Genomic DNA, 1,577 nt, shown 5'->3' with positions numbered 1-1,577 from the left:
TGAGCAACCTTGGTGAGTCGATCCACTATTACCCATATTGAATCATAACCTCTTTGAGTACGGGGCAAACTTACTATAAAATCCATACACATTTCTTCCTATTTCCATTCAGAAATCTTCATTGGTTGTAGCGACCCTGCAGGTCTCTTTAATAGAATTCTTTCTGATGTCACAGTTATGTACCTTTTCTCATCTCCAGGAGATTAGCTGCTTCCATAGTTGTATGATTTTCAGCTTAACTTCCGTTCAGTCACAAAGGAAATGAACATTTTGTAGAGTTTATTATGGAGTGGAATTTAACATATTGCAAAAGATTAGACTGAAGCCATGGTGATTGTTTTTTCCACTAACAAAAGGGTGTGAATAGCATGGTGAGTTAGAAGACTTAGATAAATGATTGATCCTTAATCATGTGCAGATTTTGGCCTATTTGAGGCACCTAGGCACATAAAAGAATTTGTTAAATGTATTTATTCTCAGAATACAGTGTGTCGATCATGAATTAATTGAAGGCTTACAGCGCAGGTGACCTAATAAGTGCGCTTTCACCTATGGGAGCCAAGTCGAAACAACTGGAACATAGATGCAGTTCTATTTATTGGACAGTTTGCAAGTCTTAAAGTGTACTGGGAACAAACCTTGTATATCTGTCAATGTCTGTGGGAAGCCGATATGATTTGTATCTCATGGAATAGGTATATCCAGTAGAGAACTTTGTATTAATATTAATATTATGAGTACTATCACTTCTGCTGATTTTACGAACATGGACATTGTCAGGCTTGCCAGTTGCATCGTAGGTTCAGGATGTGGTAGTGGCAGTTTCTCAGTTCATGATCTTAGATGAATTCAGGTATTTCCTGGATAAATCGATTTTTCATGTGCTTATGTGTATTGAATGGAAGCTAGCTTATGGCATTTTTCATCAATTTGTGTTTCGACAGCGGTGCCCCCACGAAGCAATTGGCTGCGCCACGACAAATTCATTACTCGCTGACGGCGCAAACTATGCGACAATATTTCTTCCTCACTGGAGGAGCTACATCCCTGATCTGGTCAAAACCCATGCCTTTCGTAAGAGTGCGAAAGCAAGAAGCTATTATTTTATTGGTTAGTATAATTATCTGACCCTGACATTTGTATATTTGATCACCTGTTTGACTTTTTTTTGCCTCCTAAATATCTTCTAAAACAGTGTAGCGCCACTTATGAATGGTATCTAAAAACCTCTTGCAGTTTTCTTGGTAAAGATGCGATTATTCATGCTCACAAATTATCAAAGTCCAGCATCCACAAGCACAACCATTGGTCGGGCCTAGGCACACAGCAATCATCGGAATCAGAATCAGGTTTTTTTCATGTTTCTTCGCAATTCTGTGCTTCTCTGGTGGAATGTTATAGTTAGTCTCTACAAAAAGAAGCAACAATGGTAGCAACTACCTAATTGGTAACTACAAAAGGTATTTCATTTAATAGTTAGTCTACTCAACAATTGTTCGTGGCAGAAAAATGAAATATGTGCCAGTTGTCTATTCACTTGTTACCTAGTAAAATTTTGCATTCACACTCCATTCCAA

The 1,577-nt window shown here is 38.0% G+C and overlaps 1 long non-coding RNA gene across 1 annotated transcript; it reads left to right on the top strand.

Moving 5' to 3' along the window:
* The first annotated feature begins 557 nt into the window (after nt 1-557).
* LOC136483250 (uncharacterized) lies at nt 558-1,087 on the top strand. The gene is made up of 3 exons (XR_010765377.1): nt 558-695; nt 781-853; nt 945-1,087. It is a non-coding gene; the product is annotated as an uncharacterized lncRNA (long non-coding RNA).
* Nucleotides 1,088-1,577: the final 490 nt, after the last annotated feature.

The sequence above is a fragment of the Miscanthus floridulus genome, chromosome 9, assembly GCF_019320115.1.
Source record: "Miscanthus floridulus cultivar M001 chromosome 9, ASM1932011v1, whole genome shotgun sequence".
Classification (NCBI taxonomy): Eukaryota; Viridiplantae; Streptophyta; class Magnoliopsida; order Poales; family Poaceae; genus Miscanthus; species Miscanthus floridulus.
The sequence above is the reverse complement of the archived record's forward strand: the minus strand, read 5'-3'. Positions and strand labels throughout refer to the sequence as shown.